General features: G+C 38.4%; 1 protein-coding gene across 3 annotated transcripts in view; it reads right to left on the bottom strand.

Annotated features, from left to right (window-relative positions):
• The window catches only part of LOC126917646 (protein rhomboid), a 488728-nt gene that overhangs the window by 61350 nt on the left and 414783 nt on the right, over positions 1–12595 (bottom strand). The gene's annotated exons all lie outside the window — the stretch shown is intronic.

The raw sequence follows: 12595 nt of genomic DNA, 5'->3' as shown, positions 1-12595 counted from the left end.
AGAAGAAACACCGGGCGAACGGAAAAATAAACGATTGGAACAAAGCGAGGGAAAGAGAAAGAAGGAAAGAAGAATGGAGAGAAAAAAGAAGGCTGGAACGTGACGACTGAAATAAATCGACGAAGGAAAGCAAAAGAGGAATCGAGATAGAAACGTGGACACGGTCGAAAGGAACTTTCACCGCGACCTTTCCTTCCTAACAAACTTTCTACTCCCTTTTTGGAAAATATCCCTAGCCATTTTCAATGAAAGCGCGTGATATTGCCGGCACCTCGATGAAAATATTTTGAAAACAAAGCTGCGATGCAACAAATTCGCAAGAAACAAGTTCGCTATAAAAAAGAAACAGAAAGAAAGTGATAAACCTTCTTTCCCCCCATTTACGTGTATCGTTGCAAAGAATAATCGTTGATTTTTAACGAGGCAAAGTAAATGTTTATGAAATGAGATTGCAGGTAGAAAAAAATGTATGAAAGCAAGCGGACAAAGAACGAACGAGAAACAGCTATTGGAAAGGTAAATATGTAAATTACGAATGAAAAGAGGAACGATAACGATCTCGCAGTGACGTGTCTCTTCTCCTTTTAATTTTTGTGTTTATAAATATACCGAAATATTTAGCGTCGCAAAAATTTGTCTTTCGTAGAAGAATATATAAGGAACGACTGTGTCGAAAAACTTTCGAATTGGATTTTGAAGACTTCGAAAAATAGTATCGTGTTATACTAATACGCAATATATTACTGTACACACACGTACAATATATAAATAATATCATAATCATATCATAAATATTTTTGGTTTTATGACCATTTAATCAGGGTAATTAATAGGTGAAAATTCGACACATTGGAATATCGTAACTTTGCACATTTATAATTCATGAAAAAATATTTCAATTATTTAAAACAGTACGATCTTACATTCATTCTAAATTCATAATAATCGAGCTATATTAATTCGATATCATGTTGTGCATCGTGTACAGGCTTTTCGGTTATTTTTACGAAGGTTCACGGGCCAAGTTCTCGGCATTCGAATGCAGTTTCGCCTTTATAAAATTATAAAACGCTTCTGCGCGTTTACGCACTCGGAACGAAAGTCATTTGCATGAAGAAGGAAACGTCGCTTGCTCGTGAACTCTTTTACGATTCACGGCTGACTGCAGTTCCCTTTTCGCGTTTCTTATTTCGTATTTATTCGCATGATTTGTGTCGCTAGGCTTTTTCCTTGGAAAACCAGTCGTCGCGTCGGTTTCTTTCAGTTTCTTCCAACTTGAAAACTCTACTTTTAATATGCAACGTAATTTCCGATCATTCGTCAATCGCTCCAATTTATTTATTTCGTTTGTTCGTTTAAAATATCCAAACGACGAGAACGTATTTAAAAGTTCCAAGTTTCATGCCAATGAGAAATTGTTTGGTACAATATATCATCGTTTAAGAATTTGTTATTGAACGCCACCAGATTTATTGCTATGTAGACATTCACATACGAACAAGAAGAATTTTATGAAAAAGGTCTTATAGAGAACTTCATACGAAAAACTTTTTACAAAACTCGTATTCTTATATTCTTCTTATATTCTTCTCAGTGGAGACTCTTTAAGCCACTTTCTCAGTAGTATAAGACCGAATATGTCAGACTATGTACGTCGTTCTCGAAAAATCACGTTTAAGGGAATTGTACGTGGAAAACTTCGAAGATATATATCTTCGTATATATCTCAATATCTTCTTGGATAATTCGATAATTAAATACAATAATTTTCCAAGTAGTTTATAATTGCTATAAATCGTAATAAACAAAGCGATTAATATGTCTAAAAGTAATAGGAAAAATTCAGCGGAAGGATAAATCCAACTTCTATTTGTTTAACTAGCTGCGTTTTCTAATCCAATTCACTTTTTCATTACTCTGGTTAAACGAGTTTTATTACTAATATGCGAGAAATTAGCAGGGCAAAACTTTCCGCTCTCCGTTTCGCCCGCAGGAAAATCTAGCGTCAGTTCCCTTATCAAAAATCTCTCTAAAAATAACGTGAAAAATTTCAAGCACAAGTTACACGTATGAAAGGAAAGAGAGAGAGAGAGAGAGAGAGAGAGAGAGAGAAAAAAAGAAGATTTTCATCGTCGTGTTTCGCGCAACCACGTACAGCAACATGCTAAACACGATTTCAGAATCGAATATTTTTTAGGTTACGGGACAAATTTTATATCTCATCGATTATCGATATTAGAAATTTCATTTCTCTCCGTGTCCCTGCCGAGAGAACGCCGCGTACTAAAAAATCTCCAAAATATAATAAAATAATCCTGCGATCGTCCTTTTGGAAAATCGACAGGCATATCCGAGCCGTTCCAAGAACTCGTCACGGTACAATGTTGCGTACATCGAACGATAGAACAAAAACAAAAGAACGAAAGAAGAATTCACCCGATAGTGATCCAAAGGCTTCTGCATTCGCGTAACCTTGTTCACCGATGCGAAAACTAAAGACACTCTCTATAAAAAAAAAAATACAAAGGAACCGCTAATCCGGTCATTACTACAAACTCATCCATTAACGGACAAAAAGGTTTCCGAAAGAAGACGGAATAACGTTGTAGAGAAAAAGAAAAAAAAGAAAAAAGAAGAAAGAAAAAGAAAAGAAAATTAGAAACGAAGATCAAATAAGAGCTTGCAAGCATGTACTCGAATGCAGGCTTCTAAGAAGGTCATCGACCTTCCGGAGGATTTTAAAGATGGAATTAGCGAAAAGGGGTAGGAGAGGTAGGACGAGAAGAGAGAAAAGAAAGACAGCGAGAAGAGAGGGATGTTGGAGAGGAAGAAGGGAAGACGATGGTTATCCGGTGGCATTTGTTTTTGGAGGGAAGCGAAAAAAGGGGGCGAGAAAGGGGCGAAAGGTAACGGGAAAGGGTGAAAGAGGAAGGAAAGCCCGTATTTGTGTTATCTCGTGAGAGGCAAGGGACGAAGGTGGAAAGGAGAAAACCCGCATTTGTGTTATCTAGAAAAAGGGGCACAAAATGGAACTACCTTAATACCTACTACGGACTTACGAAATTATTATCGTCTCTCTGGTTAAACGAGATGCTCCGCGTGATCGTGGGCGTCCGAACTAGATCCGTAGATCCGCGCGGATTAAACTACTTGGACCTTCTTACTTTTTTCGCCCCTCTGCCTTGCATCCCCGTTTTATTTTATAGGTCAGATAGTGGCCGTTAAGCGTGGATTTCGAATTCGCCGAAAATTCACCGCGCAGTAAATTGCAGCGGGAAACGCGACCACCCTTACGTTTAAACTCCGACCTATTACTTACCCCTTCTGGTCGCTAGGTTTACCAGGATTTCATTTTTCTGGCTAATTCGCTTGCTTCGTTTCTTCGACCGAATCGAGAATTATTTCGTAGGAAACAAGAGAAATAGGATTTTTCCGGGTTCAAATCGCGCGATAGTAACACACGGGGTAGATACGAAAACCCTTTTAACGACGTTGAAATATACGTCGCTTATTTAACATTCGTTGTTAATTAATCGAATTTGGTGCGAAGATAGGTAAAGCTCGAAGCTGGTCGTTCTTAAATGTAATTGAAATATAATTGTTCAATTTAAATGAAATATATTTTTCACGTAATTTACATCCACCTAAATGTAGCATCTTATATGGAAGTTTGCATGGAAGTCTAAATATGCATAAAGCTAATGAAAAGCAATTACTTCTTAAAATATTCCTGATGCAAATGGATAGCATAATATCTAGTGTTAATTGCTACACTATCGTTTGCTCAAATTTTAAGCATCTTGTATTAAGTAAACGGAGCGAACATCTACAACACGATCGTGATATTTTATAAATAGATTACGATGATTTTAGTAAATTGTCTTTTATAATAGGATCTGTAAGCGGCAGATCGCACTGACGATACGGTTGGAACGTTAAAAATTACGCGCCGAGATGAATAGGAAAAAGTAAGGCGCGGAAAGAGTAGGAGATTTACATACATTATCTGCAGGTCGAGGAAAACGAAAGTGAGAAGACTTTGAGTGGAATAAAGGAGATACGGTGCAAAGAAGATTTCGAGCGGCAAAAGTTTGTTCTCGTGTTATCTGAAGAAGAAAAAGTATCGGAAAAAGAAAGGGGAACAGGAAAAAGGAAATGCTAACCAACGAAGGATGAACAACGAATTGCTAAACTTAAAAATTACAAACGATTGCATAAAAGATTATATTCGCTCGATTATATTTAAGAATAAAGGAAGCGCGGGGGATTTGAATCAGAAGATCGAAGCGAACAACTAAGACGAAAAACTATTCGCAACTTTGAAAATATGAATTTTTCAACTTATTTGCATTGGAACTTTTTCCTTCGTTCGAAGAATACTATCCGCCTGTAAAATTTCAATCGCTTCTTTCTTATCATCCGGTATAAACGGTCAAATTTCTTCCATTGAAAGCTACAGCCGACTCAATATCGATTAAAGTTCTTTCGGATATCGCTTTTGGAACATAAGCTAAGGAAAGAAAATAAAATTCTATTTGCACGTGACAGTACTTCTAACATCTCCAGCCCTTCTTTCTTATCACTCTATACCGCGATCTTTTACGCATTAAAGTGAAAGTTGCGCTGGTCCTTCTGTCGATTTTCTTTTTCTCCCTCTTTCTTTCTTTTTCTTTTTGTCATGCGGCATTCGAGAGGAAAAGAGGACGCTTCGGGTCTTTACGATCCGGCCTCCGTTTAAGAAGATTAGGTTTACACGGATCTTAGTTTTACTTGAATTTACGAAATCGCATCCAGTAGAAGGTATCCACGGGGACCCCAGAATCGCCAGAGTTTTATGCGAGTTTAAAGCAGAAAGTCCAGGGGTTCCTGATACCTCCAGCTAGAAAGAGAGAGAGAGAGAGAGAGAGAGAGAGAGAGAGAGAGAGAGAGAGAGAGAGAGAGAGAGAGAAAGAGAAAAGAAGAAGACGAAAAGAAACGAGGACGATTGTTTTCGCTACATTTGTTTCGCGAATGTACGCGGAAGGAGGGGAAAAAATACGGTGGAGAAAACGCGTATATACGTGTGCTCGTTCGTTTGGAACAGATCGAAAAGTGTAAGCGGTTCTTAATGCTTCGTAGTACCAGCTCGCTGTTTGTAGAATTCTTAATTCTCTACGAAATTGCACAACTTTTGTCTCGGTGCAATAAACCAAAGTTTTGCCCGTTCTATGTAAATTTATACTGAAAAAGAGAGAGACAGAGAGTACTGAACATAATAAGTTTGTAAACTTTTCAGAAAGTAGAGAGCAGTTTGAACAACGAGCTGCATTGTTTAAGAAAAAAGCAGCCACCCGTTTGGACAACGTGTAATCTTTCCGACCGTTTAGCTGCACAATATTTTTCTTGCCCGCTTTTTCTTCCGAAGCTACTCGCTTCTAACTCGTATCGTCCCTTACAGAAGACTACGATAGTTTGGGCTGCATTCAAGTTACGTTACTTCGTTTCCGAATGTTCGAGTTTGATAAGATAATCGAGAATTGTATAATTTATCGATTATAATACGTTATTGCGATTAGTTCACGTTAAACAATCATCGTTTCCTGTTTAATCGTCTGTTTAATCCATTTATTGCAAATAAACTAATTGTAGTAAAGGTCCTACAATATTCAATCGCGTCCTCTTAAATACCACGGAAGTATATGACGAAACCTCTACGACCGAAAGATTAGGGAAGAAGGTTCTCCTATCTCGACTATTTTACCGACTTTTATATCTCTGCCATGAGCATCAATTTCACCAATTGCTTCCGAATGAAACTTTGAACGAAAGCCAAACAGTCGTCAAAGAACTCGCGGCTGTGTCAACATCAATCCGCAACGTTCACGAACCAAACGGTGTCTCAAAGTATTCCCGCGAAGCGACTGTTTAAAAAAATTGCATCGGCAATTTGCGCGAGCAAAGTACGTCCAAGGCGATTGGGATTTTAGAGAAATTTAAGAAGAGAGGTCGACGTGGTACGGAACTTGCGGCGCGCGATTCCAGCTCCCCGCTGACACGGGTCTGACTCGTTGATTTTGCATAATTCAGGAGGCAAGCCAGGACCTTGCGGTTACCCTCTGTTATTCCAACCTTATCTTATCCCGTCTTCAGGCTTCCGTTCATCTCACGATATCAGATTTGCGCGAGGCTTCCATCGGAGACCGTAAAGTCTAAACTCTGATTCCATGCGAACCTCTCGCGTGAAAAATCGTCTTCCTACGAGAATGGAAACTGGAGGCGCTACTCTGCCGAAATATCGAACTTTGACCGTGTTCCAGTCGCTGCTAGGCTTCGTCGAATCGGCAAACCGCAAAGCGTGTAATTTCTTCGATAATCGAATGAAAAGCGAGGGTCTGAAACGCATTAGCGCGTTTTGGGAAAAAGTAGCTTTCAATCATCCGGCCACGGACGGATTTTTCTATTCTTCTGTGCAAAATCCCGGACGAAATTTATAGCGAGCACAGGTTTGTCATTAGGAGACTTTTAACGCGATACAACGATAAGTTAAAATAAGTTGGAGCAAGAGGAAATATTTCTTTTCCTTTGGGCTTAACGTCGCATCGATAATGAGGTCGTTACCGATACCATTAGGGTAATGGCACTTTTGTTCTCCGCATCTTGCCCCTGTTACATCTCGCAGTATACTTCTGTTTCTTCTAACGTGTTACGTTTTGTACTACGTTTAATTATGTTATTTATATTACATATCATAACGTGGTTCTAGAATGTCAAAGCAATGCTTGGATGAAATCTGTATTTTCGTGTCTACGTTTCGAATCTTCCATACTCGGACAGCAAGGTGATTCGTCGAACCCGTTTTCGTCGATTAACTTACATGTAACTCGCGAACAGCGTGGCTCACCGAAATCAACCGAATATATGGAACGCGGTTTCGATGTCACCCAAACTGGAAGGTTAATTTACGTAACTGAAAACTGGCAGTTCTCTTTTGTCATATTTCGTAAGATTATCGAACAGCGAAAGGCGTAATACGATCCCTACAATAGCGGAAAGCTTTCAAGCGAATACGGCCACGCTTTTCCATCAGACGAAAACGATTCACCGAACTTTGGTCGGAGTGCGGCTCGTTACGCGCCACCGATCCCGAACGTCCGGTTAAGAGTTCGACTAAAAAAATTTCGTGATTGCGCAAGCTGATCTCGTCGAGGTTACATTAGTGCGTTACGTGACGAACTTGCTTGATTTCGCGGAAAAACTTTCGGCTGCAAGAACGCACCGGGAACTCGCAAACGGGCTGTGAGAAGGACGAAGAAAGGCGAAGACACGAAGGAAGAAAGAAGGAACTTTGACCGTGAAAAGAGAGACAACGAGAGGAGAAAGAGAGAAGAACAACGGAGACTCGTAGTTTCAGCCGGCGGAAAAAATAAAGTCGGAACAGCCGTGGAGAAAATTGACTACTTCGTCGAGATTTTAGACGATTGGCACCCCTGCAGTTTTCGTATTACCCGGGGAAAATAGCGGCTGTTCTAAAGAGAGGAATTAAGCTGGCGAGTTTTCGCGTCGAAACTTTTTACCTCTTTTTGTTTGCCCCCACCTCCTCCGCTTCTTCTGCGAATTCTTCCTTCCTCGATCGTAGATCAACATCAGGCTACACTGATTTTTCTTTTTCTCGCTCCTTTTCAGCTATGCTTCCCTTCGCCCTTTTCGTTTCGATTCCTCGCCTCGAGAAGAAGCTATTGCGCGAGAAACGCGCTGACTGGCGTTATAAGCTTCTTTTAACTCTTGTTGTTTATTCCACGAATCTTTTTTTTTTTTTCTTTTCTTTTTTTTCTTTCTTTTTGCTATTTCCGCTTCGTCCTTTTCTTCCTGTACAGAGGTTCTCAGTCGGTATCTTGCGAGATTATCGTTCGATGGAGCAAGATATTTCGACGAAAAAGATATCGCTTTAACGCGTATTTTTAATTTAGAAATTACCTCCTTTCGCGAGAACAAGCAGCGTCCTGGAATTGATTATATTTCGCTATACGAAGAGGAATTTTCGTTAAAAACTGCGCTTGCTTCCATCGTACGCGGTACTTGTCGCTATGGTTCGTCATAAGATTATTGTTCGAAGCTCCGGCTATCGAGTGGAAAGAGATTTTATACGGCGTTTGTTTCGAAATTTATTTCCTTTTGCAACTCTGCGTTTTCAAGTTGACTGTTCACCTCGCGAACTGAAATTTCAAACAGTTTTCGATCGAAAATTTGTTTTCTTTTGTTGCACAGTGTCTCCCCATCGCGTAGTTACTCTTTCACAAAGTTATTTCGCTTTGTACCACGTTGAAAGAAATTTTATACGATTTTCCTTTAGAAATTTAAGTTCTTTCGTAATATAGTATTCTTAAATCGATTACTGTCCCGAGCTATCTCACTTTGTGCCGTTCGAACAAAAATTTCGTACTATTTTACTATAAAAAAATCTCCTTTTTCCTGAAATATTTCGCAATCGTTCGACTGTCGTTATTATTGTAAATCTATGTTTCTTTAATAGTATAATGACTATCATTTATCTATAACTATCGGATAGATCGCTATTCCAAGTTATTTCGTAAAGCTCGAAGTGAAATTTTGTACAAAAGTTTCTAAAAAAAAAAAAAAAAAAAAAAAAAAAAAAAAAAAAAAAAAAAAAAAAAGTTAGAGAAAATTGGTCGTATTTTATAATACAGTGTTTCTCGATCATGTCGTTACTCTGTTGCAACAAGTTAATTCGGACGAAGCAAGCGCGAACACGAAAATGCTAAGGAAAAATTTGTAAGCAAAGTTCTTCCCCTGCAGATGCGAGAATACAAGTCTGGAAGGAAAAAAGTGTAACGTGGAGGGGATGCTATCTAAAGGTGGGATCAAATTTATATTTATTTCTGCCTCGTTTTCGCGGTTAGAACTGGACAAATGGTGGCAGTATTTCAAAGGTAATTTGCCGAGGGAGAAGGAAAAGAGGAAAAAACAGTGCGCCGGCTACCGCGATATAAATCGAGATTCGAATTCGGATAGTTATCATTATATTGGACTTTTAATTAATTTTCGATCATCGGATACAGATTTACCGAATTTGTATTCTACGTATCTCCCGTAGATTCCGTTATGTAAATTCTACTTTATCTTTCTCTGTGGCGACAGAAAACTTTTTAAGACTCGGAGCTTCGATAACGAAGATCCTCTTAATCAAGGTACATCCAAATCGTTAATATTTACATTTGTTGATCAAATGCTTAGCGCGATCGTAATTATTTTTACTTCGACGAGATCGTTCGTTCCATTTGTATCATTTAATTTCATATTGTGAAAAATACATAAATGAAAATTAATATATATATATATATACTATGTAGGTATCGTATAATAAAATTTCAAACTGTTTCACATTACGAGTAAGATATTTTAAAGAGAAGAAATGCAAAGCATCTTGGCCTGTGTGGTTCTCAATGGACTCGAAAAGTTTGTCTATCTTTAAACAACAGTCTTCGGCCACCAAATTTTTCGTTGAACAGTCTCGCTCGATTTTACTCCGGGGCAACCTTTAAACTCGCCAAGTTTTAACATTTTCTTCGTCTCTCTGAATTTCGAGAGCTCGTGTGAAAGAAGAAGAGAAAAAGAGCTATTGACGCGACGTCACATTCAACAAGTTGCGAGGAAACTGGGACGATACTCTCGCGGAATGAAATGTCTTATAAAATCTCCGATAGAATAAAATAGTCGCGCCGAATGACATTTGCTCGAAAATAATACGTAGTTATAACAACGTTAGTATGTATTAGGTCGTCCGAAAAGTTTCTTTCGTTTTATAAGGAAATAGTGGATGCACAACATTTTCCGTTTTATATTTCATCGAATTACCTATGATACAGTTTGTTTTATCAAGATAAAACGTTTGACAGATTAGATTTCATGTTTGTACAAAAATGCGTTGTTGCAAAATACGTGTCTGTAAAAGAAAAACACTTTTCGAACAACCTAATATTTGCATATGCGAATACAACTTTCAGAACGACGCCAACGTTTAACGTAATATTTGTGCAATTGAAAAAATAAACGAGTTCCATTTTCTGCGGTATATAGAAAATTAAACAACCTCTGTATAATTTTAATTACAAGATTGAATATTAGCGATATTCGACGAACTATAGCCATAAAACGAATATTAAAGTTCAATTAGTCGATTTACGTTACCTTAAACGATTCGAGTTGATAATTAGGTTAAATCTGAATAATGTCGAACGTATTAATATCGAATTTACTTGGTTTCATGGAAACGATTGCGTTAGAGTTGTAACTAAGCAATATGCACTCGATTGTAAAGCCACGTGTTTAACAATTTCAAGCACGAAGATCGTTATATTTGATTAGCACCAGGCAAGGTATTCCACGAATCCCTATACGAACTCTAGCGCTAATTAATAATTTCGCGATTATTCGTTTCAATCCATTCCAGCTACAACGGATCAAAATAAATATTTTTAACTGTGGCAAATTACTTCGAAAATATGTTACGTTACGTTCGTTAACTTCGAATTCATTCTGCCTACTTGTAAGATTCTGCTAACTTTTAAGGGAACCAACTCACACGCGTCGGTATGTACATGTACATTCAAGTACCTGGAGTTGGATTATTTAATCCTTGTAAGTATGTGCGCATATCTAAGATATAAACATTATACTTATCTCTCTCTTTTTCTCTCGCGAAAATTCTCTGGGTAAACTCTCTTTTTCCACGTAAAATGAAACGTCTACTGCGCTAGAGACGTTCCCTTAAGAGTCGTTCCAATTGCCTTTGAATCTCCTTTATGAGAAGCTCGGTGTTCAATTGCGCGTCTAACTCGCGAGAGATTGCGTTCTCCAGAAGATAATCTAATATGTTCGCTTTCTTACGTATGTGTAAGGTGTGAAACTTCTTAAGTTTCTCGCGGTGGAACCGTATGATTTCAGTTGCACAGCAATTTCACATTGGGATACAGTTTGTCGTTCTTCAGAAACATGTTACGATACAGAAAACAAATTCATCGAGATTGTTGGTAAAAATTCATCAAAAACCGATCGATGAAAATTCTTCGCATTAATCTTGACATTTTTCTTCTTTCGTTCGAAATCATAAAATAAAAATCTCGGTGCTTGTTAAAACGAGAGGGAAATTTGGCCATATAGAAATTTCAGGACTTTATCAATGTTATAAACGAACTGCTACTAAGAACAGAGAAGAATTATCGCTCGAAATCGTCTGCAAAATCCATCAAAATTCTTCGGTTCAACGTTAAAGTCTTCTTTTAGAACGTTGAAAATCTTCTTAAAAATTCCAGAAAACTTGTAAACAACATTGTGATTGCAGCATAAAAAGGACGAGACGCTGTTAGAAAAACGGACGAATGACTGGTCAAAATCGTCCGTAAGCTTCGTCGAAATTCTTCCGCTTAACGTCAAAGTCTCTTGCCAAACGTTGAACGTCATTTTCCTCATTAACGCGACAGCTAACGACGCGATTGGAGCGTAACAATTCAGCGTTGAAAACGAAACAGAATCAAAAAATACGGAAGAATAGATTGGTCGAGATCGTTCGTAAAAGTCATCGAAATTAACGTCTCCTTCCACAACACGTCTCCTTTCACATGATTTTACCGAGTAAAGCAAGACCGAGTACAAATTCGAGCACCATAAGAGGAATTACGAACGAAACTCTACTCTGTGTATATGGATACGCAAGGGGATAGTCGAAATTGTCGATAAAACTCGTCAAAACGGATCGATCGAAATCCAATCAATCTATCGTGGCCAGTTCTTGCGCGTGATACCCGATCGTAGCGGCATCGCGCAAACCGGTGCATATTTCTTCGAATGGCGCGTAGTTAAGCCGTGCCCACCCGCGCCGCGAGTGTTCCCTTCAACTACATAGGATTTGCGCGATCCTCAACAATCGATTATACTCTAGCAGCGGTGAAATTTGTAGCGGCGGCACAGATGAAAATTTACGCCGATTCACGGTAGCTGCGCGTCCTTGTCGAGCGCAAAAACGTCAATGGGAGCCAACGTAAATTCTGACCACACCGCTTGCTCCATGTTGCGAAGGTTTAATCGATAAACCACGTTATATCGCACCCTAAATCCTTTTCTAACAGCGGTTAAACCATGGAATCTGCATTAATATATTAGAATCTCACGGGGGAAGTAGTTGAACAAGAATTTTGAATTTTCCAAACTCGAAATGTGATTTTTTGGAGCAGGGCCAGCTTCCAATCAACGCGTGCTTTTTATAGCGGAAATTCAGTGGATATAGATTTTTTCCCTTTTGAATTATTTCATTTAATTTACGATACAAGTAGTTCGATATGGACGTAATTTTTTAAATGGAACCATTTGCACAATTAGCATACGTATTACGTGGGTCGTCGTTGGAAACGTCTGGAATATTCTCCTTTGAATGAGCAGCGGAAAGAATTTAACCATCATATCGTTATAAAATTCCACGAATCGGATAGTATGCTTTCTCGTCTATTTAAGTATTCGATAAACATCTCTTTGGAGAAAAAAGAAAAAAAAAAGAAAAGAAATTTTTTCTAGAGCTGATAGGAACTTTTATCCAACAGGAATT

This window comes from Bombus affinis, chromosome 6, assembly GCF_024516045.1.
Source record: "Bombus affinis isolate iyBomAffi1 chromosome 6, iyBomAffi1.2, whole genome shotgun sequence".
NCBI classification, from domain to species: domain Eukaryota; kingdom Metazoa; phylum Arthropoda; class Insecta; order Hymenoptera; family Apidae; genus Bombus; species Bombus affinis.
The sequence above is the reverse complement of the archived record's forward strand: the minus strand, read 5'-3'. Positions and strand labels throughout refer to the sequence as shown.